This window comes from Canis lupus, chromosome 6, assembly GCF_003254725.2.
Source record: "Canis lupus dingo isolate Sandy chromosome 6, ASM325472v2, whole genome shotgun sequence".
Taxonomy (NCBI): domain Eukaryota; kingdom Metazoa; phylum Chordata; class Mammalia; order Carnivora; family Canidae; genus Canis; species Canis lupus.
Genome location: NC_064248.1, coordinates 77,129,650 through 77,155,672, shown reverse-complemented (window position 1 = coordinate 77,155,672; position 26,023 = coordinate 77,129,650). Strand labels below are relative to the sequence as shown.

The 26,023-nt window shown below is 61.7% G+C and overlaps 1 protein-coding gene across 4 annotated transcripts in view; it reads right to left on the bottom strand.

The window, feature by feature from the left end:
• GNG12 (G protein subunit gamma 12) overlaps nucleotides 1-26,023 on the bottom strand; it is an 80,253-nt gene that overhangs the window by 19,539 nt on the left and 34,691 nt on the right. The window lies entirely within an intron of this gene.

Sequence of the window (26,023 nt, the reverse complement as noted above, 5' to 3'; positions counted from 1 at the left end):
GGAAGGAGGTCAGAGGAGGGGCAGCGCCATGTGGTCCCGCTCATCCAGGGAATCTCAGGCACAGGGTCATGGGGAGGGAGGGAGAGAGGGAGGGAGGATACACTAAGCTGACGAGGGGGGGGTTGGGGGACGAAGCACAAGAGACTCGTAACCCTGGGGGACAAGCTGGGGGTCGCTGGAGGGGGTCACAGGGGATGGGGTCACGGGGACGGGGTCACGGGAGGCGTGGTCACTGGGACGGGGCCACGGGGGATGGGGTCACAGGGACGGGATCACGGGGACGGGGTCACGGGGGATGGGACCACGGGGATGGGGCACGAGGATGGGGTCATAGGGGATGGGGTCATGGGGTCATGGGGATGGGGTCACAGGGACGGGGTTATGGGGGACGGGGTCACGGGGGATGGGACCATGGGGATGGGGCACGAGGACGGGGTCATAGGGGATAGGGTCATGGGGTCACGGGGATGGGGTCACAGGGACAGGGTTACGGGGGATGGGGTCATGGTGACGAGGTCACGGGGGACAGAGTCATGGGGGATGGGGTCATGGGGACTGGGACACAGGGGATGGGGTCACAGGGATGAGGTCACGGGGGATGGGGTCATGGGGATGGGTCCAGGAGGAGAGGTCATGGGGACAGGATCATGGGGACAGGGACACAGGGGATGGGGTCACAGGGGATGGGGTCATGGGGTCACGGGGATGGGGTCACAGGGATGGGGTCACAGAGACGGGGTCATGGGGTCACGGGGATGGGGTCACGGGAGTTGGGGTCACAGGGGACGGGGTCACGGGGGAGGCCCGTGGCGGGAGGAGCACTGGCGTGTCTGAGCACTGCCCTGGAACTAATCATACTCCGCGCACTAACTTGAATTTAAGTAGAAATTTTTTTAAGAAAGAGGCGAACTTAAACACGGAGTTAACTTAAAATACGTTCAAAGGAAAACAGGAGACCCGACACCAGGGCTGCTCGCAGCGACGACTACCCTGACGGCGGCGAACCCCGTGTTTTACTCGAAGGAACAGCAGGGACACAGTGTCTACTTCATCAGGAGAACAAAGGTCTCTGGTCCCCAAGGGCAAAATTCAGGTCCCGCTGGGTCACTGAGGTCGGGTCTCCGGGTGGCTCTGCCCTGAAGCGCCTCCCAGGGTCCGACGTGGGGAAGGGGAAGGGAAGTGCGGCGACCACAAGCACGGCCTGGTGCGCGAGGAACCCGAGGCTCGGCCCCCCCCGGACGGCCACCGAGCATGTTGCACCTCGGCCCTGGCGCAGCGGGGGGGCCCGCTCACCGGCTCGGCCGGGCAGGCCAGCGTCGGCAGACCCAGGTACGTAAAGCCAGACGCGACGAGCTCGTTAGCGGGTAACGCGGCCACCTCGTCCCGCGGCGCGAACATCTCTCCGTCCAGCACTCGAGAGTTTCCCCTCGGCAGCCGGGACGGCGTGAGGCCGCAGCCACTCGTGACCCTCGGGGGGCCGCTGGACCAGGAGGGACGAGCACGGGCAGGACGCCTCCCGCCGGAGGCACACTCGGCAGCTGAGGCCTCGGGGAAGAGGGCCGCGTGGGCTCGCGCCCATCTAGCGACCCCTGAGCTTGCTTCTTGGCTCTGCCACTGAAACAAGACCCCAAAGACAGACAAACGGAGAAACCAAAAAAAAAAAAAAAAAAAATTTAAATTTAAAACATGTATTTTTCAAACTTCAAAAAGCTCCAAGAGCAATGAATCCAGGTGGCGGCAGGGTGGTGGCGGCGGGAGCTAAGCCAGGCGGCGGGCCGGCCCCCGCCCCCCGTCCTCGGCGACGCTGCCCTGGGGAGACGGGGGCGCAGCAGGTGGGCGCTGCATAGTCTTCTGCAAATGTATCGAGGGGAGGAAACGGTGTTTGCCCGTAAGTAGGGTGCTGAGGCCGGCCAGCTGCCACGCTGCGCTGAGCCACTCTGGCTGTGGGGGGGCGGGGAGTCCCCAGGGACGTGGGACGGCGACTGGGCCCGGGGACTGGCTCAGCGGCACTGGCGGGTCCCTACCAGGTACCGGGCCCTGCCGAGCGCCGTGCAACGACCGCCAACGCTCCGGGGGCGGCCCGACTGTCCTCACCCGGCAGAGGGAGAAACCGAGGCATGAAGTGATGGACACGGTGGGAGCCAGGGGCACCCCGGTGCTGGCATCCAACCGGGAAGGATGCGCCTGAACCTCGGCTGCACCGGGGCAGGGCGGCTCCGGGGTGCGCGGCGGGGCTTGGGGTGGCCGTCGCTGCGTGCGTCAGGGGCCCAGGCCCAGAGCTCGGCCGCGCGAGGAAGGCGACAGCTGCCCAGGGGCTGCTCCTCGGACGCCAGCCGTGCGGGGCGCCTCTCTGACTGCCGGGTCCCCGACGCGCACCCGTTCCCGGAGAGGGACGCCAGCCTGTGACGTCGGGCAGCCCGGCCGGCATGGCCTCCCTGGAGCGGGCGCGGACACGTCGGGCCTTGCTGTCCCCACGGCCTTGTGGCCCCGCGTGGCCCCTCTCACAGATGGAGGAAGCTCCTTGGGGGAGCGTTCAGTCCTGCTGGGGGCAAGGGGCGCCTGGACCCGGCGTCTCCCTGCCGTCCGCGGCCTGCAGTAGCCGCACCAGCCGCCCGGCTCCCCTGCTCGGGCCGCGCCTCCTCATCAGGACAGGGACCCCGCGGCCGGCCGTCTGCACCGTGTGCTCCGGGGCTACACCCGCGGGCCCATGGCGACCAGGATGCGTGCACGGCACGACGTGGAGGACAGGAATCCACCCAGGCGCCCCAGCTCCTGGCCCTCCTGCACGGGAGTTTCGGGACTTTGGACAAATGGCTTCATTTCTTTGAATTTTCATTTTCTCTCCTCAAACGGGTAGGTGCGTCCCCCTTAACCCCGCGGGTGATGGTGAAAGGCGGTGGCAGCTCGGAGAGAGCCTCTGGAGGCCGCAGAGAGGCCGCGAGCACCTCCCCGGTCTAGGTCTAGGTAACGGGGCCGCCGCCGCCAGATCAATATTTGGGGAAATGGCTGCATCACTGACCACGGCTGGAGTGAGCCCAGATCACCGGTCCGTCCCCTTAGAATCTAGGGTCTCTCAAGGCACGACAGCTCGACGTCCCTGCTTGGTAAACAGTAAGCACTTACTCTTCATTGAATTTGTGGAATGTGGTAATACAGCCGCGAATCCGCGACTTATAAGTTGCTTGAGAAGCAAAAAAAAAAAAACCCCAAAAAACCCAACAAAGTGACCTAAAGATTTCAGCTCTCCTGCATCACCGCAGGCCTCCGGATTCTTTCCCGGGAACCGGTCGGTGCAGGAAGGGGCTGAGAGGCTGGAGGCGGAGGCCGGTCCTCAGCAGGTGCACCGACCGCCCGAAGCCGAAGGCCAACTGGGATAATTAAAGGCCAGGCCTTCTCCTTGTTTAAAAAGCGGACTCCCCTCTCAACTCCCTGCTGACAAAGGCACAATTAAGTCGAGTCCTGTAGGAACACAGAAGGCAACTTTTCTCCTCCATTCTTAATTAAAAAAAAAAAAAAAAGGTCTCCACGCCCCCGCCCCGCCCCAGCTCAGCGCTGGAGGGAAGGTCACAAAACACTTCTTGTTTTTCTCCTCCTTCTTCTTCTTCTTCAGAAATTAAGCTTGCAACATCCTTTCTTCCCAGGATCCCAGGAGCCAGAGGTCTGGAAGCAGCCCTGCTGGGGACGCATCGGGGAGGCCGCTCTTGCCTGAGGGATGGAGCCGTGCCCAGGAGCCTCCTCCGTGGCTGTCCGTCTCTCCGTGTGGCCTAAAATAAAACCGGCGATTTTTTTTTTACACGGTTCTAAAAATAGGGGTTTGGCTCGAATCCACCAGTTGGTGTTTTGATTTTTAAATTAGGTGCCAAAAGAAAAAAAAAATCATGCTTAACCTCGTGAGTACCGCGAAGTAACTCCGAGAGACCGCAATGTTATCTTGATTTCAAGGTTCTCAAATATTCATTCTTTTAGAATCTGGGCAAAGGCGAAAGGAGATACACGGAAGGTCGGCGATGATGACGCGGAAGGCGTGCAGCCCAACGTGGAGGCCAAAGGCCGCACACACCCCTAAAGCAAGCGCTACTCTAAACGCTGTCTTGGGGCACGGGAGCTGGAGTTCAGCGATTCACTCAAAACACATGGAGGAACACTGGTGCGTGCCAACTTCGATCTCTCCTGATGTGGTTTCTGACACCAACTTCCAACGGCAGCTCTGGCAGCACCGAGAGCTCCCCGAGTGGCTGGTCCGCGACTTGGGTCCTCGGGACGGGACCGCTAAGCCTCCCTGCTTGGACGCCAGTCAGTGTGTGTCAAGCAAGGTGGGCGCCCGCTGCAGCCTGGACGCAGGCCTGGTCCTCAAGGGAGGCTGCACGCGCCGCTGCTGCAAGACTTGCTGTGGGCAGCACCATATGAGCCCCCGGAGGGCCACCATGTCCTCCCCCCTCGCCCGGAACAGACACCCACGACCCACCGAGATGCTCTGAAGGCTCCCGGCTACTTCAGTTGTCCAGGAATGTACGCTATGCCAGCAATGTGGGCCGCCTGTGCCAGGGCAGATAGCGGCCTGGAGGCCACAGCCGGGGGGGGGGGGGGGCTGTGTGCATGGGGGGGGCAGCTGTGTGCACGGGGGGCAGCTGTGTGCATGGGGAAGCAGCTGTGTGCACAGGGGGTCAGCTGTGTGCATGGGGGGCAGCTGTGTACATGGGGGGAGCCATGTGCACGGGGGGGGCAGCTGTGTGCACGGGGGGAGCTATGTGCACGGGGGGGCAGCTGTGTGCATGGGGAGCAGCTGTGTGAATGGGGGGAGCTGTATGCATGGGGTGGGGAGTCACAGCTGTGTGCATGGGGGGAGCTGTGTGCATGGGGGGGCAGCTGTGTACATGGGGGAAGCTGTGTGCACGGGGGGCAGCTGTGTGCACGGGGGGGCAGCTGTGTGTACAGGGGGGGCAGCTGTGTGCATAGGGGGAGCTGTGTGCATGGGGGGCAGCTGTATGCATGGGGTGGGGAGTCACAGCTGTGTGCATGGGGGGAGCTGTGTGCATGGGGGCGCAGCTGTGTGCACGGGGTGGGGAGGCACAGCTGTGTGCACGGGGGAGCAGCTCTGTGCACAGGGGAGCAGCCGTGTGCATGGGGGGGCAGCTGTGTGCATGGGGTGGGGGGCACAGCTGTGTGCATGGGGGCGTAGCTGTGTGCACGGGGTGGGGGGCACAGCTGTGTGCACGGGGGGAGCAGCTCTGTACACGGGGGAGCAGCTGTGTGCACGGGGGGGAGCAGCTGTGTGCATGGGGGGGCAGCTGTGTGCATGGGGGGAGCAGCTGTGTGCACGGGGGGAGCAGCTCTGTACACGGCGGAGCAGCTGTGTGCATGGGGGGAGCAGCTGTGTGCACGGCGGGGGGGGGCAGCTGTGTGCACCAGGCCGCGGAGGACCCGCGGAGTGCAGTGGCAACAGTCCCCGTCCCCATCTGCCAAACCCAAACACGTCCAGAACTTCCAGAACTCGCTAAGTTAGAAGCAGAGGCTGGTGGTCGGCCGGGGGAGGGCAGGACGGCGGGAAAGCGGCGCCTTCCTCTAGGGGAGCAGGGAGGGGAGCGGTGAGAACCCGCACTCCGGACGACAGTCCACTTTTCAAAGGCTTCTGCTGCTGCAAAACGGTGCCTTTGCAGGGGGCGGCCCGGCATCCGGGCATCTCGGTGAGGAAAGGCCAGTGAAGGGAGCCCTGGCTTCATGATGCTCCAGAGGCGGACGCAGGAGGCGCTGCCAATCAGGGCCCGGCCTTCCGGGGGGCACTCAGAGGCCCGGGTGCCCGGCTCCCGGGAATGCGCTTTACAAAGTGTCTCCTTGACGCGTGTCGTTTCCTTCGGAGACACGGGGATGTGGGGTCTTTGCTCTGCCCCTCGCTCGCCCACCACCTCCCGTCCCTCCGCAGGGTCCCTCCCCATCCCCACTGACTGTCTCCCCCACTCGGTCCCTGAGGCGCCTCCCCGTCTCCGGCCAACTCCACGCGGCGTCACCAGCCCCCCTGCAGGGCACGTTCCTCTCTGCCTATTTTTCCGGGGCCTCTCCCTCTCCCCGTGCCCCCCGTCCCCCTGCAGGAGCAGCGGCCGGGCCCGGAGCCCCCTCCTCCCAGAGGAACGCAGGCCCACCGCGGAGGGAGGGCTGTAGGAGACGGGGCTGCGCAGCGGAGCTGCGCCCAGGCCGTGACCTGGGTCCCGGGATCGAGTCCTGCGTCGGGTCCCCGCAGGGAGCCTGCCTCTCCCTCTGCCTGCGTCTGCCTCTCTCTCTGGGTCTCTCATGAATAAATGAATAAAATCTTCATAAAAAGAGAAAAACAAACAGTGAATACACTCGTGCCCAGGACGAGGGAGACCGGCAATGACTGCGGGCCGGCCCGTCCGGGCAGCGAGGCCCCACACGGGCCACCTACCTGCCCTGCACCTCAGCCGCCGCTGCGCGGACACTCACGCTCCGACTCCCCGGGCCGCGACGTGAGGCACACGAGGCACGTCCAGCTCCCGGAGCACACGCACATCCTCATGTCCCCACGAGGACCGTGTAACACGCTCCGGCTAGAAGGTCGGGCCTCGGGCTAACACGGGCGGCTGCTCCCAGAGAACAGGACGGCACCCCAAGGGGCTCGGCGCTCATGGGGCGCTCATGGGGCTCCCCACGGTCCCCAGGACCACATCCCACAGGCTGGGGGCTCCGTGCAGCTGAGGGCCTCCTCTCGGGGCTGCCAGCAGCGCAGGGGTTGGTGGGGCCCACGGGAGGGCGGCCCCCGCTGCAGCCCCCGCCTGGCCCCAGCCCCGTCCCCCTGCACATCCCCCATCCATCCCCCCGCCCATCTCCCCGTCACCCCCATCCCGTCCCTATCCCCTTGTCACCCTATTCCCCCTCCGTGTCCCTGCCGCTGCATACCCCCACCCATCCCCCATCCCCCACCCACAGCCCTTGTCACGTCTGCAGAGACACGACAAGCCACAGCTTCTCACAAACAGGCAGGGGCTGTGCCCGCTGTTGCTGAGTCACTGGCCAAGGCCCGTCCCCTGTGCAGACTCTCCCAGAAAATGCCACAAACACAGAGTCAGGTTGCTCGTCCCTGCAGGGCCGCGTCACCGGCGTGCTCCGGGCCCTGCGACGGCAGCCACAGCTCAGCCGAGCCCCCCAGAGCCCGTCTCCCCATCGCAGGAGGAAGAGAAGGGGCAGGAAGGAAAGAAAGGACGAGTCTGAAGGTCTCCTGACAGGTGACGCCACAGGCCCCAGCTCCAGAGGCTCAGGCGGGTTGGGGGCCAGGCCCGTGGCCCCAGGGGTGCAACGGTCACACTGGTGCCGCCCTGCAGGCCTCCCCGCATGGCTGGGCTTGTTTCCCTCCACCCCCGCCCCCATCCCGACTGCTCCAGGGTGGACACCCTGCGCCCCCCACTCACACCTGCTGGGCTCCCTGCGCCCCCGGCCCGCACCTGCTCAGGTCCCCGTGGACCCCCCTACCGGCACCTACTGGGCTCACCACACCCTCCCTACACCCCCCGCACCTGCTGGGCTCCCCACGCCCTACCCCCCCGCCTGCACCTGCTGGGCTCCCTGCGCCCCCCCACCCTGGCACCTGCTGGGCTCCCCACACCCTACCCCCCCGCCTGCACCTGCTGGGCTCCCTGCACCCCCCCACCCTGGCACCTGCTGGGCTCCCCACACCCTACCCCCCCGCCTGCACCTGCTGGGCTCCTGCGCCCCCCTACCCTGGCACCTGCTGGGCTCCCCACCCCCCCCACCCGCACCTGCTGGGCTCCCCGCACCCCCTGCCCACACCTGCTCGGCTCCCTGTGCCCCAACCCTCGACCGCACCTGCTGGGCTCCCCACGCCCCACCCCCCGCCTGCACCTGCTGGGCTCCCTGCGCCCCCCCACCCTGGCACCTGCTGGGCTCCCATGCCCTCATCTGCACCTGCTGGGATCCCCACGCCCCACCCCCCACCTGCACCTGCTGGGCTCCCTGAGCCCCCCACCCTGGCACCTGCTGGGCTCCCATGCCCTCATCTGCACCTGCTGGGCTCCCCACACCCCACCCCCCCCGCACCTGCTGGGCTCCCTGCGCCCCCCCACCCTGGCACCTGCTGGGCTCCTGTGCCCTCGTCCGCACCTGCTGGGCTCCCCACGCCCCTGCCCACACCTGCTCGGCTCCCCGTGATCCGCCCACACCTGCTGTGCTCCCCTTGTCCCCCGCCTGCACCTGCTCAGGTCCCCGTGCACCCCGCCCGTGGGACCACAGCGCCAAGGGCCTCAGGGGCCCGCGCCCCCACCCACCACAGCCTCAGCCGTGCCACAGCGGGACCTCAAAGCAGACAAAACTGGCGGAGATGCCCCGTGTGCAAGCGCGCCCCGAAAACACCTGCCCTAGGAACAGCCCGCTTCCAGGAAGGCTTGTCCTGCTTGTCCGCAGGAGGCTGCTTGAGAATCCCGCTCAGAGGGAGGCACACGGCCCCGCGGGCCAGTGGAAGCTGGCAGATGTGTGGTTTTGGGTAAAAGGAGGAGGAGCTGCACAGGGGGCGAATCCTGGCCCGACCACGCACCCCATGAACACTGAGCAGGACCTACGTGCTCAAAGGCTGCGGGGATGGCGCGGTGCGTGGCGAGGAGCCAGCTGTGTGCACTGCTCCCCCCTTCCTTCCACGGCCTCTCGGCCGCCTCCTCGGGTGAGCAGGTGCCACGGGTACTCACGGCCCTGGGGGGAGCCCGGCCCTGGGGGGAGCCCGGCCCACATTGGGGAAGCAGGCAGGGCTGCGGCCTAGGGCTATGGTCACCGTCTCCGCGCCTCTGTCCCCTCATCTCCGTCCACAAAGGCCTCAGAGGCCGGCGCTGCCTCCTCACGGGCGGTTGTGAGGCTCGACCAGAAGGACGTGGGGAGACCTAAGTGTGCCATGAGCGCTGCTCCTTACCCCCAGAAGACTGTCCCCAAAGGATTCTAGAAACCAGACGCTCCACCTGCCTGAAGGTCCACGCAACAAACAAATCCTCCCTTTGAACCCTGGCAGCGAGGACGGTGCGGGTGCCCGGGCCCCCCTCGGCGCGAGCGCCCCCGCCTCCCCTCACCCACTGGGCCCCGCGGCTCTGGAAAGCTGGGTGGCCGAGGCCTTGAGCCTCCACGGGCGGGGGGCATGGGCCGCGGCGCCCCGGGGTCTCAGGGACACCCCTGCGTCGGGGCCCGCCTTCCGGGGTGTGGGGGGCCCTCGCTGGCACGAGCAGGGCCCTGACCCAGACCCGCACCCGGACGTCCCGGGGCGGGGCCCCCAAGCACCCAGGGCCCGGGACTGGGAACTGCAGCACCCGCTGGCCCTCCGCTCAGGGAGCCGGGTCAGGGCGACCTTTTCCCCTCGTCCTTCCCTTCCGCTCCTTGGGCCAAGCGCGACACCTAGTGGCACCAGGGACACGCTGTCCTCAGGGCGGGCAGGGCGGGCAGGCGGGGAGCTGAGGCCCCGGACACGTGGGCAGCCTAGACCCGGGGGCTGGGACCCGGATCCGGATCCGATTCAGACGTCGCCTGGATTCAGCCCGGCCCCGCCGGCCAAGGCGACTGCCCTGCTGCTGTGTGGCCGAGCCCGAGCTGCCCGGGGCGCCGGGTCCCTTCCCAGTCCCAGGGCTGCGACTCCTGCTTCAGAAAGGACGACGGGGACAACACTTAGGCCTCGAGCCATCGCGGGGGCTCTTTCTTCTATCTCTTAAGGTCCTGAAAAATGAGCTTGTTGGAGCAGATGCGAGCGGTGGAAGGCCTCTCCCCAGCTCAGGGGCTCCTCTAGGGTCTTGGGGGTAGAGCCGGGACTAGGGATGAGGTTTCCTGCCAAAGAACCCCGTGCTCGTCTTCACACACGGTGCCAGTTGGTGACCGGGAGCCCCGAAGCTCACTCCTCGCCATGTCCTGAATCTGTGTCACCTCATGCGATCCTGTTAAGCACCTGAGGGGGCACCTGACGGGATGAGCACTGGGGGCTGTACTGCATGTTGGCCAATCCAACGTCAGTGAAAAAAATACACAAAAAATAAAAAAATAAAAAATACAAGAACCTATGATGCATCTTTAACATGAAAATACCCCAGTAAAAAAATCGTGCTCTCAAATCATTACAAAAAGGAAAATAAAAAGGTCCCAAAATAAATGGAGAAGCTTTCGACCTAACCCAGTTATGGGCTCTTAACTGCTTTGCCCCTGTTGGATCCGGTTACACGATGGATCCGAAATATTCATGTATCAGTGTCCTCAGGCTCTCACAACTGGCATGAACCATGGGCCCAGGCGGACAGTGGTTCAAGGATGAGTTACTATCCAGGGAAGCAGGGGACACGTTTCATGACATCACTTCGGGGTAACTCTGGGACTCCAGGGACAGCGACGCAGCCTATAGGGCCAGGTGCCGGGCAGACCTGGCCCTTTACTTTTATTATGATTCCAGACGAATCACACACATTCCAGGAGCGCCACTGAGTGGTACCTCAGAGAGCAGCACAGGCAAAGCCCTGCCGGGACTCTGCAGGTGGAGGGGACCCGGCCGCCGGCCACACGCAGCCTCTCCGGGTGCCTGGACCACTTCTTCCTGCACCTGGGAAAGCAGCCCCTGCGGGATCTGGTGCTCCCAGGTCTTGGAAGGAGCTCGCCTCCCTGGCCAGCATCTCCAGAACGACCCTGAAGGGCCGCGGTGACAACATATGCTGCATATGCTGGAGTGTTCAGCCCGGAACGCTCCGCGCCCGTCCCTGGACGGCACCATCTCACTTAACGCCCGGGTCTAAGGGTCAACGCCAGCCTGGCCTACACTCCCATCCCTGCCCCGGGCCAGTCTGCCTCTCAAGGGAACTGCTAGGCTCCCACGGGACCTACCACAGGCGCGGGGTCACGGATGTGTCCGTCTGTGGGACCATGAACCCATCTGTCCTTATGTGCTCAGTACCCAGCACTGCGTCTGGTTGCAAAGGTGCCGACTTCCAACGAACTAGAAAGGAAAGCAAGGAATTTGGGGCTGGGAAGAGGTTTAAGAGGTCAGGGTGTTTGAATTCCTGCCCAATACAGAATTTCCCTTAAAATATCACTACAGAGAAACACAACTTTTCAAAGGTGTGTGTACACACATGCGCACAGATCGTTCTCGACGTACCACGGCGTTATGTCCCGATAAACCCATTGCAAGTTGAAAATAGTGTTCAGTGGAAAATGTGTTTAATACATTACCTCTCACACTACACACAAAAATAAACCCAAAGCTGATTAAACACCTAATTGTGAGACCTGAAACCGCAGAACGCCTAACAGAAAACACAGGCAGCCAGCACCCTCTCGGACACGGGCCTTAGCAACGCTTACGGATGTGTCTCCCGAGGCAAGGGAAGCAACAGCAAAGATAAACTATTGGGATTACACCAAAAATAAAAAGATTTTGCACAGCAAAGGAAGCCGTGAACAAAACGAAAACGCAACCTATTGAATGGGAAAAGGTATTTGCAAATGATATACCTGGTAAGGAGTTAATACCCATAATATATAAAGAACACAACTCAACACACACACACACACACACAAACACCCCAAATAATCTAATTAAAAATGGGCAGAAAACTGGAATAGGCTTCTTTTCAAGGAAGACATACACGTGGCCAAAAGACATGTAGAAAGATGCTCAGCATCACTAACCCTTAGGGAAATACAAACCAAAACCACGGTAAGATGTTACCTTATACCCGTCAGACCAGCTCCCAACAAAAAGACAAGAAATGACAAGTGTTGGCAAAGAGGAAGATAACAGGAGGCCTGGGGCTTTGTTGCTGGGAATGTAAATTAGTGCAGCCACTGTGGAAAACAGTACAGAGGCTCCTCAAACAATTAAAAATGGGAATACTACATGACCCGGTAATCCCACTGCTGGGTATTCACCCAAAGAAAACAGAAACACTAACATGAGGGGCGCCCGGAGGGCTCAGGTCACAACCCCAGGGTCCTGGGATGGAGCCCCACACCCGGCTCCCTGCTCAGCGGGGAGTCACCTTCTCCCCCCGCCCCTCGCCCTCAAAATGCTCTTTCTCTGTAATAAATACATTAAATCTTTTTTTTAAAAAAAAAACATTAATACGTAAAGATACACGCACTCGTATGCCTAATGCAGCATTATTTGCAGTAGCTAAGACGTGGACGCGAGCTAAGTGCCCGCCTGCAGGTGAACGATAAAGAGGACGTGGGGGGGTATTTACACACGCACATCCACAGATCACGGGGTATAACTCAGCCGTGAACAGAACGGGATCGTGCCATTTGTGGCAAGGGCGGACCTAGGGTACTGTGTTAGGGGACATAGGTCAGGCAGGGATAAACACATTCCACAGGCTCTCCCTTACGTGTGAAATATAAAAAAAAACAGGTTAATACCCAACCAGCCACAGATTCACAGATACCAGAGACAGAACTGGCGTCGGCCAGAAGCAGGCGGGATGGGGAGTGGGTAAAACAGTTGAGGGGGATTTAAAGGGTACGAAGTTCTAATCATAAAGCAAACCGCTCACGGAGGCTGCAGCGCAGCACGGGGGACACGGTCGGTCGTACTGCGAGGACAGCACGGAGACAGGGCGGGTGCGGTGTGCCCGAAGCTGACGGTGCCGTGTCGACGGAGCTTCGACAAAAGTGATTTCCTCAAAAAGCTTCTATTTTGGAGGGACAGATTAGAGACAGATGAACACAGGAAAAGTGGGAAGGAGCAAAGGCTTGGGAGACCCTTGACGGTGCAGGGACGTTCTCCAGCTTGACCGCGACGATGGCCAGTTTTTTTTCCGCAAGATTTTTTTCCTCCTGATTTTTCAAGATAGATCAGCTACTTAGAGAAAAATGTGTGACACATATTAACACGGACCACAGATTCCAAACGTTCACGTGTTGCTCTGTTTCCTTCTAATATTTTCTCCGTGAGTTTTTAAAGGGGCTGAAATCACATTCTGTGATTTTATGCGCTGCTCCTTTGCAGCAGAGGCGTTTCCCTACGTGATTATAACGTCTTCCTAAACATCATGTTTTAAGACTTTTGATAGAATTTCAGACTTAGAGAATCTAAGTTACAGCAACAGCGAAAACGATTCTCTGAGGTCTTTCACCCAGATTTGGATTCCTCAAATGTCAACGTTTTTGGTATATTTACTTTTTATTTATTCTTGAAAAAAATGTATTTGGAAGAGCGTGTGCACGCGAGCATGGGACGGGGAGCGGGGCAGAGGGAGAGAGTCCAGCAGACTCGGGCTGAGCACAGGCCTGACGTGGGGCGCGACCCCACAACCCTGAGATCACAGCCGGCCGGTGTCGACTCTGAGTGGGATGCAAACCGCCCAGGCCGCGCAGGCGCCTCTCCTCTAATTCCCGCACTCCCCCTCCGACGGAGAGCACGAGACACCCGCAGACGTGAGGCCGCGGCCTCGAATCCTCCCGCGTGGCTCTCGCGTCAGCACGCTGCAGTCAGTGGGCAGCGGGCTCCGGAAGCTGACGCTGGCGACCCCACGGCCACCCGGGCTGCCTCGGCCGTTGGCCCGACGGCAGCGGAACCTCCCAGCTCAGGCTGTGTTCAAGCGTCACATCCGCCGCCCTTGACTCCGGGATGGTCCCTGAGCCTTCCTTTGTATTTCACGATTCCGATCCTGGGGCACGCAGACCCTTATTTTGTGAGACGCCCCTCAGTTGGCCTTTATCCTGACAGATTAAGGTCATGTGCTTTGGGCCACAGAAGTGAGGACGCGGGACTTTCAATGACCTTGGCCAGATCCCACTATGTGAACGCTCCCTTACTGTGCAACGGGGGCCGCTGTGCACTGTTGCTACGACCCCCGGGTCGTGCTCTTTCTTTTTCTTCCTGTGCACTGTCTACCTACTGGCTTCTCCCCTTATTATTTTTTTTTAATTTTTTTATTTATTTATGATAGTCACAGAGAGAGAGAGAGAGAGAGAGGCAGAGACACAGGCGGAGGGAGAAGCAGGCTCCATGCACCGGGAGCCCGACATGGGATTCGATCCCGGGTCTCCAGGATCGCGCCCTGGGCCAAAGGCAGGCGCCAAACCGCTGCGCCACCCAGGGATCCTTCCCCGTTATTTTCTATATTAATGATTAAGTCATAAAGTTAAAAGAATGGATTCAGGCTACTTTAAGGATGTTTTGAATGTTGATTGATGACTTCTTTTCTGAGAGCTCCTGTCAGGTTGCAGCCCTTCCTGGACAGCGGTGTCCACGCCTCCTCGCGTGGAGTGGCCTTGCACACCGCCATGCTGGAAGACAGTCGGGGTTGGCAAAGACCCAGAGTCCTGCGTTGCTGCATGAGCAGATTCCATCTTCAAGGACAGCTGGCACGGGGTGTCCCTCCCCCCGCAATCCCCCGCGTGATGACCTCGAGCTCCTACCGCAGAGAAATACAAGATAACACAGGGGTGCCCGGTGGCTCAGGTGGCTAAGTGTCGAGATCTCAGGGTCCTGAGATTGAGCCCCACGGCAGCGTCACTGTCGTCGTCGTTGTCCCTGCTCCGCGGGGAGCCTGCGTCTCCCTCTACCCACCCCTTGCTCGTGCTCACTCTCTCTCAAATAAATACAAACAAGCCAGGCTGTGCTAAGGGCATGAGGTTCTTCAGTAACAAGCAACTCGCGGGGGGGCGGGGGAGGACTGCAAGGTGGACCCAGGTGGGTGCCCGCTTCCTTGGGAAAGAGCGCAGGGTTGTGCAGCTGGGAGCGGGGAGGCTCAGCACCGCCGTCCGCGTCTCACGCTGCTTACCACAAACTGCAGCTGCCAATCGCCGGCCTCTGCTGAGCCGTGAGCCCCTGCTGCGCCCTCGCCCCAACAGCCCTTTCCTGGCGCCAACCCCGCCCCTGGCCTTCCCGCCTGTCCCGTGGCGCAGTCCCAGGTGGAGCGGGTTGCAATTGTGCGTGAGAACGAAGGCCTGAGAGCCCTGTGAAGGGAGAGGCTTGCGGCCGTCCTGGTGCTGCTCGGCCCTGCAGCCGCCGGCGCGCCAGGCGCGGTACTGAGTCGGGCTGTCTCGGCACCGGGCTGTCGGCCCCTTTCCACGGCGGACGGAGGACCGAGAAAGGCCGTGTGTGTGTGTGTGTGTGTGTGTGTGTCCCTCCAGACAACAGGTGCGGTGCTGCAGCTGCCGGCCCGGAGCGTGAGTGTCCACGGGGAACAGTGAGCCCGTGTGGCGGGCGGATGCAGGCCGGCAGGGACTCCAGCTCCGCAGGCTCACTGCTCCCCCGCGCCTCTGGAGCCCAGACACAAGGCCAGTCTCCAGGACCTTACCCCGGGGGACAACTAGCCCCACCCCCACATGCCTGCTTAGCACTTAGGACACTCGGTTTCCATATATTGGGCACAAAAAGCAAAGAGGAGATGGCCAAAAAAATGTTTTTCTTACATGAAAATTGCGTGAGATGAAAAATCATACACAAAATATATGCTTATGATCAGTAATCGTTAGAAACCTCTTCTGAAGTACTTAAGAAGATTCACGATCGTGACCTGTGCGGTGGGTGTGCACTCTTCCCTTTCGCATCCTCTTGAGGAAGAACAGGCCCAGGTACGCAGGGAACCGGCTGCAGGAGCCACAAACGGCCGCTTCACAAGGCCCGGCCCCAAACACCCAGCATCTCAGGGCTTCTGAGAGCAGAGAAAGGACCAAGTCTTTTTTTTTTTTTTTTTTTTTTTTTTTTAAAGATTTTATTTATTTATTCATGATAGTCACACAGAGAGAGACAGAGAGGCAGAGACACAGGCAGAGGGAGAAGCAGGCTCCACGCACCGGAAGCCCGACGTGGGATTCGATCCCGGGTCTCCAGGATCGTGCCCCGGGCCAAAGGCAGGCGCCAAACCGCTGCGCCACCCAGGGATCCCCCAAGTCTTAATGCATCGCTCGTACCAATGCGACGGCGCCCTCCACTTGGGGGTGGGAATCCAGAGCCACGGGGACACGAGCCACGCGTGGTGAACAAGCCGGTGGCTGAGGCCTTCACCGCGAGGGCTCTCGTTACAGAGACACGACGGAAGCCGAATAACTGGGTCAGAGCTGCTCCTTTCAAGCCGGGGAGTCATCAGGGGCTTAGCCAGGGCGTCAGGATAAAAATCCTATTTTAACAAAAGAGGAAACACAGGGAGAGGATTTTCTGTTTCAACTCCCTATCCTTCCATTTCGCACTTGGGTTTCTCAAATAACACGAAACGTGTAGGAAGTGGAAAATAAACGTCGCTGGCCTCGCTGCGGCCGAAAGCGACTGTCGGGCAGGTGTGAGTGGCCAGGGAGGGTGAACCCGGCGGGGGCGTCGGCCCAGCAGGACGAACCCCAGGGTCCGGGCGAGCGAGGCGAGATGCCGCGTGGGCGCGAGGGTCACGCGTACATATCCGGGCGGTGCCTGACATTTTCTATATCCCGGTAGTTCCTGTCTCTATACTGGAGCAACTTTCCATCATCAGCATTGATGGAGGGACCTGGCAAAAAAAAAGAACAAATAAAACCCCAAGTGTACTGTAATAGGTGTGAGCCTTGAACCTGGTAGTGTCTTAACCATGTCGTTCTCTACAGACATAAAAACATGCATTTAGGTCACTCGGGGGGGCTCAGTGGTTGAGCATCTGCCTCTGGCCCAGGATGTGACCCGGGGTCCCGGAATCGAGTCCCACGTCGGTCTCCCTGCAGGGAGCCTGCTTCTCCCTCTGCCTGTGTTTCTGCTTCTCTCTCTCTCTCTCTTTCTCTGTGTCTCTCATGAATAAATTAAAAAAATCTGAAAAAAAGTTAAAACACGCATTTAAACCTGAGTTTAGAATAATTGTTTCAAGGCAAAAGGAAAGAAAAGAACCAGAAAAGGTCGTGCCGAGCAGGGCCCTTCATACCCTGAGCCGCACAGGCCGCCAGAACGGGAAGCCGAGGCCCTGCCCCGCACGGCCCAGGCGACCTGGTCCTGCTCCAGGGGCGAGGTCGGCCAGTGCCTCAAGGATGGGAACCCCGTGCACGCCTGGATGTGCGCAGGGGCCCGGGAAGCCAGGTAGGACCCACGTCCCCTCCTCTAGCTTCTTTCCAACACACTGGGCTCTGAGTAAGCAGAGCACCGCAGGCCTCTGAGCCACAGGAGGGGAGGGATGCGGGCAGGTCGCCGGCCCGCGCCTGACGCTCAACGCACGGTTGTGGCTTTGCCAGCGCAGACAGTTTCACGGACATTGCTTCGTTTCCTTTCTGTTTTAGGAGAATTTTCCACCGGGCCTACGTTGGCCGGCCAACGCCTCCCGGCTGCCCCTGCAGGGCCTTCCTCCGAGCCACCCCGAAGCTGCCGGAGGGCTGGGCACCGGCCGCCTTTCTGCAGGAATGCTGGAACCTTCCCCCTTCAGAGGGTGTGCGGGGCCACGACCCAGCCCCAATAGCAGTTCCTCACTGGGCCTGCGTCCCCTCCTCCACTGAAAGGTCAGGGGCCCCCAGCGGGGACTCAGGTGAGGCGCAGAAGAGGTCACACGTGGGGGCAAGCAGCGAAGCAACATGGAGTGTGAGCGCTCGCCAACGGCATAACGGGGCGGAGGGAAAGCCCTGGAGCGAGCCTGCCGGTCGGTCGGTCCTCTGGGGCCTACGGAGGACCTGGCCTTCTGCATCCCGGGCCATGGACTCTCGAGGGTCTTATGACAAGACGACAGAGTCAGCAGCAGCACATGCTGACGGCAGCGAAGGGGTCCTTGGGGCGAGGGGTCTGCAGCTGAAGCTCCCTGGTCGGCACGGCCACATGGGGTGCCCCTCGTCCATGGATCGGCAGTGGCTGCTCTGTGGTCCCGTGGCTCAGCTCCGGGCTCAGGGAGTGGCCCACGAGGCTGGGGCAGAAAGGCTGCCGGGTGGCTGGCAGCGAGTGTGTTCCCGTAGGTGCCCGGGCTCATGGCAGGTGCTCGGCCTGCGTTCCCCACCCTCCGGCCCCTCCCTTGAGGCTGCGCCCCTTCCCTTGGCCCTGGCTCTCCACCAGGTCCTAAGCTTCCACACACAGTATTCCAGAACCGTCTCTACAGACCCCACGTCAGAACGGGGCTCCTGCTCACCGGGTAGTCGTTCACCAAAGGCGTCCAGGCACGGGTTACGCAGGCTTCGAAATCAGCCCGACAAACAGCGAGCTTGCTTGGTTCCACGCGGACCCGCCACTGCCCGGGAGTGTCCGCGGCCCCGGGAGGACCCCACAACAATCCGCCCGAGGGACGCCTGCCGCGTCGTGTCTGAGGGGCCGGTCCTCCTGGGGCATGGCTCAGCTCCGCCACGGGCCCCCGACGGGAAGGTCCTGTCTCCTCTCGAGACCCCCTTTGGTTCCACCAAGGTGCCAACTACGCAGGCTTGCGGAGAACCAGACCGCTCTGACTCCCAGGCGCCTGGACACCACGGCTACGGCTGCGCCTTCTCACGACCCTTACAAGCGACGGAGAAACGTTTCCCGGGCTAGTGGCAAGACCACGTCACCAACTCTTGGCAAGGAAACGAGAGGAGGCCTCAAGAGGCCAGTGGCTTAGCGGACGGAGCCTGCCGTCCTACCCGCCACGGCCTGGTATTCGTGAGCGGCCCTGCCCCGCGACGTTCTCGGTCTCTCCCGAGCACGACTGTGAGAACAGCTTCTTGCACGCAGTGTATCGGTGCAGCCGTCTGTCGCCAGGACAAATGTCGTGCAGATTCTCCCCCATAAGGTGAAGACGCCGGGAAGAGGTCAGCCACCCTCCTCTGGGACTTGCACCCGCACGCCCCACGCGCTAGTTCCCGCAGCGACGCCGCGCAGCACCCTCACCCCTACCCACGCAGAAACGGAGGCTTTCGGAGCAACTGGCCTGCCCGGGGCCCCCCCGGCCGGAGGTCCTGAGCGGCGCATGTGGGGCCGGGCAGCCGGAGCTTTGCTCCCAGCCCTTGGGCCACGCACGCGGCCTCTGCAACCCAAAGTCACATCGTTTGCTACGAAGGACTCACGAGCTTTGCAAGATAGTCTTTTACAGCAGGAAGCTGCACGTACTTTGATTTTTTTCCCCTCCGATTCCTATTTGATCCTCCTCCCCCCCCCAAAAAAATGTTAGAGAATTGGACTATTTTTTTTCCAAGACTCTGAGGATGTTTCAGGAATCAGGGCAACAGTCAAAAGCAAATAATGGTAAAAGCTGCTACTTGCCGAACGTAGACCGTGTGGCAGGCCGCTGTGAACGCCCGCGCCGGCGCTTCCCCTAACGCCGCCGCTTCCGGGCACCTGGCATTACCCTCACCCAACAAGCAAGGAGGCGGAGGCTCAGAGACTCTGCCCGACGTGTCTGGGTTGCTAAGGAAGCTGCGGCCTCCGCCTCCCGCCCACACCCGTGCCTCCGGCTGCACGGCGGGCACACACACCAGGCGTCCCGGGTCGCGGCCGTCTATGCCACCCGAAGGGCCAAGCGGAGAGCCAAGGTGAGGCCCCAGGTGGGAGTGGTGGGAGGTGCAGGGGGGGGCCTGCCCGCCTGGGGTTCCCGCGTCATCGGGGCACGGGCGAGCGCACACTCTGCAAGCCTTCACTTCTCAGAGTCGTGCAACCCCCACGGGGCGCGGCAAGTCAGCTCTCGGAGCGAGAGAAACCGTGTCAGGGTCACAAGCACCAGAAATGGTGGCTGGTGGCTGAGCGTGGAGTTTCCAGGTCCTCGCCGCCGGCGCGACGGGAGGGAAGCCTTCCCGGAGGCAGGTCAAGGGCTTCTGGGACCTCAGAGGTGGGGGTCGGGGGAAGCGGCCTGCACCTGGGATCTCTGCCCCGGCAGATGCGCGGCCTGGGGTGCACGCGCACCGCCCACCCCTGTGACGGGAACGTGATGGGGGGGCCAGGCTGGGCTCTGGAAGCAGCACCTTCCCAGCAATTCCCCCCCTCCCCGTTCCCTGAGGATGGGGGTGAGACACCTGGGCGGGAGGAGGGGGTAGGGAGCGTGCGGGGCTGCCCGGGTTTCCAGGAGGTCGGAAGGCTGCTTTGGGGGGCGCTGAAGAGGAGCTCCTGGCCCTGGCCAGGGGTAGCAGTTAATCTGACAAGATGCTAAAGTGGAAGTTTCCACTCCAGCATCAAGATTCCACAGATGGGAAATTCCAGAGCAAGGGGCCAGACCACGATGTGGAAGTTTCTAGGAAGCTGACCTCGCAGGCTCCAAGATCATGAGGAGGACGCCCAAACGGGTTTGGGGCAGCAGAACGCCACGGAGGGGTCTGTGGGGCAGATTCCTCACAGGTGCTCGGACCCCCCCAGTCCCCCACCCCCGACGGTGACGGGCAGACGGCTGGCCCTTCATTTCAAGCCTCAGGGAAGGGGTTTCACAAGCAACACCTGCAAGGCCCGGTTGGGGTCCCCCAGGTGCGGACCCCGGAGGAACAGAAGGCCGCTCAGGGGTGGCTGCCCAGCCCCCCTCCGGGAGCTGAAGCCCCGGGAACCCTGGGCTCCGGGAATGCCGGCCTGTCTCCCTGAATCAGGCTCCACCCAAAGGGCTGAATCCCGCCTGAGGCTGCGGGAACGTGCGTGGAGGCCCGAAGCTGCCGGCCGATGTCACAGCTAGCAGGAGACGTGCCTGAGTTCTGGGAGATCCAACGGAAAGTTCTAGAGGGAGTCCTTGAGAAAGCCATGGAAGCCAGCAGGATGGAGAGAGACCCAGAGGACCCAGAGCCAGGTGGGATGGCAGCAGTCGGCTTCACGCAGGGAGGCCCGACGCGGGCAGGGCTGGAGCACGGGGAGGCCCGTCCCCGCAGGATGGCGGCGTCTTCTCTCAGGTGAACGCCGACTGCTGTGGGCCACAACGAGCACTTCCAGGTTCCAGAGGGAATGCGTATGTCTGCTGTGTGTCACCTAAAGGGGCCACGGGACTCCTCACTGCCTAAGAGCAACCAGAAGAGTCACGGGCTTGACCAAGTTTTGAAGAGAAAATGGGGGCAAGACACACTCCACTGCATAGACTTTGAAGGAACAGTGAGAGACAGACTCAGCTGGGGGCTCAGGAGGTCGAGCGTCCGACTCTTGAGTTCAGCTTGGGTCATGATTTCAGGTCATGAGATGGAGCCTCGAGTCAGGTTCTGTGCTCTGGGCGGAGTCAGCTTGAGATTCTCTCCCTCTCTCCTGCTGTTCCTCCCCCAGCTCATGCTCATTCTAAATAAATAAATAAAATCTTAAATAAAAAAAAAAAGAACCACACACAACAAAGAATACAGCTGCATCCTGTTAGGTCTCCTAGGTCACGTGTGCAACCTGGCAGGCCAGCAGGGGCCAGGGACTTCACAGATGCGACCTGGGCCAGGCCCCCTAACAGCTCCACGAGGCACATGTTCTCTCCCCATTGCCAGCTGAGGAAACTACGGCTCAGAGAGGTTAGGCACCACTCCGAGTCGCACGGGTCGGTGAGTAAAGCAGTAGCCTGGACTCCACCTCAAGTCTGACACCTAATCCTGAACCCTTTTTTAAGATTTTATTTATTTATTTATTCATGAGACAGAGAGAGAGAGAGGCAGAGACACAGGCAGAGGGAGAAGCAGGCTCCATGCAGGGAGCCTGAGGTGGGACTCGATCCCGGGACTCCAGATTCAGGCCCTGGGCTGAAGGTGGCACTAAACCGCTGAACCGCTGAGCCACCCGGGCGCCCCCCCCGCCCCCCGAACCCTTTTTATTCCCGCAGATGAGTGGTTTCCAGCAGACAGTGGTGGCTGGAGCAGAGCAGGAACCTGGGGCCTGCCCAGCCTTCCCTCGTCCCGAACCTGGAACACCAAGAAGCAGAGCTTGAAAACCACTGAGCTGCACGATCTGAGCAGTGTCTTCCAACCCTGGGATCCCAGGATCCGCTCATCTGTCTGGAAGGTGGACCCATAGCAGCAGACGTGGGGAAGAGGGAAAATCCGGAGTCTGTATCCTGTGTTCCCAGAGACGCGGCCGGCAGGAGCCGGTTCTAGCAGGCGCTCCGGGACAGGCCCAGGGCTCACAGAAGTAGTGTCGTGTCTGCACACAAGTAGTTCAGAGAGCGCAGGCGACGCACCTAGCACAGCCTGGCACCAGGGGAGCACTTCAGCAGGTGGCAACTAGGCCTGCAAGCAGTCTGCACTTATGCCTGAAAACCTCAGCCCGCAGTTCAGTGCCACGTGCTCAGCCGCTGACATCACTGCGTCCGTCCCACAGGGAACTACATCCCTCACGGGCACTAAGCTTTACCAGTCGAGCCAAGACCAGAAGCAAACGTGTAAGATCACGCGGGCCAAACGCATGACGACGTAAGCAAGCCTGAGCAATGGTTTTTAAACAGCCAGAGACCACGGAGTCCTCTGAGAAAAGGAAATACGATCCCTTTTCCCAGCAAACAAAACAAAACAAAACGTAGGTACGGTTCTGTCAATGATCCTAGAAGCCTGTTCACTGATTCGTTCAAGGCCTGCAGACCCTGAGACCCCATCGCTCCCCCAGGCTAGCGGTCACGCCCTAGGTTCTGGGGGCGTGAGGAGACCGCGGCCCAGGCCGCCTACCTGACCCCACGGTGGGGGGCGGGGTCGCCCACCCTCACGCCTCCGCGTGCTCGCTGTCACTACCCTGGTCAGGCGACCAGCCCCCGGCACCTGCGACAGGCAGCTGACGGATCGGATCGGAAGCCGGATCTAACTGTGAGCTGTCCTGGTCAGTGGCCGCCCCCGCCCCACCCCCGCCCCGAATTCCTCAATCAGCGGACCCTGGTACCTAAAGGTTTTATCTGCGTGGCATGCTCGGTCTTTCCTCCTCCTTCTCGTAACGAAATTCTTCCTTTTGTCATAGGGACCTCGCTGTGCGTGGCTCTGGCGGGATCGACCCTCACGAGGGCCACGGGAACACACGACGCTGCTCAGTGTTTTGTACGTTCTTCTGGCCGAGCTGAGCCAGGCAGGGAAGCCAACCCGAGCCGGTCCAGACCCCTCCTTGATGCTGTTGTCAGAACAACGGCCAGACACGCAGGCTGTCTTCACTACGATCCAGAGCCGCGGGGTGGACGCACACGTAGCTCGACGGCTACCCCCCAGGGTCAAGCTGATGGCACTGGGCTGAGCCGACGGATGCAGAGCGTGGAAGGTAATGACCTCACGATGGCCTCTGAGCTCCTGGATACGGCCATACCTGAAGCCCGCTCCAGACAGCAATCCTGACTGTGAAGTCAAGCCACTGGTTTAAGCTGGATTTCTGTTACTTGCAAACCAAACAACAACAATAATAAAATGACAACTAAGCCGGAGCCAAGTGAAAATAAAGCCCAAAAGGAAGTCCCCGTTCCTGGGTGGCACTTGGGGAATTGCGGGCTGCTCTCTGACAGCGATCCCTGCTGGATTAAGGGCTTCTCATCCTGTGGTGTTTCTATAAAAAGTCTAGACTTTGCTTAGTCTCCCATGACCCTCTGCCCCTGACGGTTCTTCTTACCGACGCTGCCGCCAACCAGACCCTACTCCTTGCCATAAGCATCAAAGCTTCTGACCAGAAGAAGAAAGTCGCTGGGGTGGACAACAGTAACCCAGGCTGGCCCAGGTTAAACCAACACTCACAGGTGGCAAGAGCCTCAGGCCACCCCGGTTCTCGCCGGAACATTCCAGTGTCAGGAACGGCCTAGAGCCAGGGGGCTCCAAGCAGGAGAAATACCTGTGGAGCCAGGGGAGGGCGGCTGGCAGGTCACGGGGACGAGGCCACTGCAAATCCCGTGTGCCCAAGGCAGGGCTGGGTCCGGCTGTGGACCTGGAGGTGACCCGGGACGGGAGAAACAGCTCACAGGTCCCTTCAGAAGCTGCCTGTTGCTCTTCACAACAGGGGCGGTGCGGCAAGTCCGACTCCTGCACCAAATGGGGTCCACAGCCAGATGCCTAGGCTCGGCTCAGAGCCGCGATGGGGTGGAGAACATCGTGGGGGTGGGGGCATGGGCATGGGGGGGTGGGGGAGGGTGGGGCATGGGGAAGGGGTGGGGGAGGGGTGGGGGCAGGAGTGGAGGTGGGGGGTGGGCATGGGGGTGGGGATGGGGTGGGAGTAGGGGAAGGTGTGGGGGTGGGGTGGGGGTGGGCATGGGTGAGTGGAGGAGGTGGGGCATGGTGAAGGGGTGGAGGTGGGGCATAGGGAAGGGTAGGGTGGGCGTGGGGATGGGGAAGGTGTGGGGGTAGGGCATGGGGGCGGGGATGGGGAAGGGGTGGGGGTAGGGCATGGGGAAGGGGTGGGGGTGGGCGTGGGGGCGGGAGTGGAGGTGGGGGTGGGCATGGGGGTGGGGGTAGGGAGGGTATGGGGCAGGTGGGGGTGGGCATGGTGGTGGGGATGGGATGGGAAGGGGGAGGGTGTGGGGGCGGGGTGAGGGTGGGAGTAGGGGAGGGTATGGGGTGGAGTGGGGGTAGGCATGGGGGTGAGGGCAGTGTGGGCGTGGGGGCGTGGAGGAGGGTGGAGCATGGGAAGGGGTGGGGCGGGCATGGAGGCGGGTGTAGAGGTGGAGGTGGGGGGTGGGTGTGGGGGTGGAGCGCCCCTCCGGCCTGGCCCCCCCGCCCCCTCTTTGAGCACCACTGGCGGCTCTCCCTTCCCAAGTCCTCCTGTCTGCGGGACCGTGTACTGGATGTTGGGGCCAACCAGGAACTTCCCTACTCAGGGACGGACAGTTTTAAGCAGGTGTTTTGAAAGAGGAGAAAAGCACCTGAGGGACTGACCCGCTAGTGGTGGGAGGCGGTCGAGCTGCTACAGATGCGACCGACGCGACGGCCTTGGCGTGGACGTGGAGTAATCCCACGGAAGGCAGCACAGTGCCGGGCACAGTCGGGCGCAAAACGGGCAGCCCAACCAGCAGGCGCTGCGACCTCTGCTGCTCTGCTTGGTCCCGCCGGGACGACCACGCGACTACCCACCGCCCTTCCTCCCCCAGAGCCAGGCCCACGGCCACGAAGGACCTGCCCCTCTCTCCACACCGGCCGGCCGCAGCCCCACCACTGATCAATGCACTTTAATTATCTTTTACGGTTTATAAAACACAGGCACGTACATCAGCCTTTAGACCTTGGCAGGCCACAAATCAAACATATTCCCATTTCACGGGTGGAGAAACTGAGGCTCAGGTAGGTGGGGCTCATACGAGCCCAGAGGTAGCAGGCCAGGGCTCAAGCAGTCTCATGTGAGTCTCTGCTTTCCACAGCAAGTGGCTGCAGACGCAGAGCAATCCAGGGAGCCCGTGCTCCACGCTCCCGGGCTCCTCCCTGCACCTGATGATGGGAACGGCCCCGGGGCGGGCCAGGAGCTGGTATCTGAACAGGTGCCTCACGCGACCATAACCAAGAGCGGCGTCCACGCGCCTTCCTGCTTGACGGAGGGCCTCTGCGCTCAGCCGCCGCGTGGCACTGCAAGGACGGCCTGGGCGCCGCGGCCCTGTGAGGCTGTCCGGGACCGCGGCGTGACTGCCATCCCACACCGGCCCGTTCGGGGGTAAAGACAACGCCGACGGAGCAGCGGGGAAGCAGACTGGCCGCGGCCGAGACAGCGAACCACACAACGGGGTCGGAGCGGGGCGGGCCCCAGACGGCAGGGACAGGCAGGGACGGCCACGTCGCGGAGGACGGGAAGCTCTAGCGGCCTCGCACAACGGAAGGGATCCCAAGCAGGGAAAGGGGCGACAGCATGGGGTGTCCTCGGGAGAGATGGCGAACGGGCCAGCCCGACTGAAATAAAAGGACCGGTGGGAGGTGAGCAGGAGAGGACACGGGGTGAAGGGAGCGGGCGGAGGAGCGGGGCCGCTGCCATGGGAGGTCCCAGGCACGGGTGGCCCCTGAGCAAAGGGGTGACAGCTTGGAGGTCGGGCTGAGGCATGAGCAACGCGGCAGGGAGTAGGGGGCAGCCTGGCGGTGGCAGGAGCTGCTCACCTCAGGGGCTGCTCACCTGGGCTGCCAGGGCCCCCCCGTTGGGCCGCGGAGGGATGCCTGCAGGCTACGGGATGGGCACGGCTTGGGGCCTCACTCCACGCCCTGTGGTCTCGGGGACTCCAGGGCACCACAAGCGATCCTGCAGCCGCTCTACTAACAGGCTGATCCCGTGGCTGCAGCC